Source organism: Penaeus monodon, chromosome 32 (assembly GCF_015228065.2).
Source record: "Penaeus monodon isolate SGIC_2016 chromosome 32, NSTDA_Pmon_1, whole genome shotgun sequence".
NCBI lineage: Eukaryota > Metazoa > Arthropoda > Malacostraca > Decapoda > Penaeidae > Penaeus > Penaeus monodon.
In genome coordinates this window covers 7,230,335-7,230,594 of record NC_051417.1, presented here as the reverse complement: position 1 = coordinate 7,230,594, position 260 = coordinate 7,230,335, and positions in this window count along the sequence as shown.

The window sequence follows — 260 nt, the reverse complement described above, 5'->3', positions numbered from 1 at the left end:
CTACACAAACTGATCCTTGTGACTATTCCTTGTGTTTTGTATAGGAGAAGACCTAAAGAATAGCCGTCTAATATACAAATTGCAAGTAAGCACAAGAAATTGCTGAAATTACATTAAACATACTGCAAGATTCATTTTAAATCGAGGCATGTCACACCAAATAAAATGAAAACAAATGAATCTCAAGGGAAGCACAAACTGATGCTGAATGTCTGACAATACTCGGCGATATGGCGGGGCTTATTGCTGACTGGTGAGAG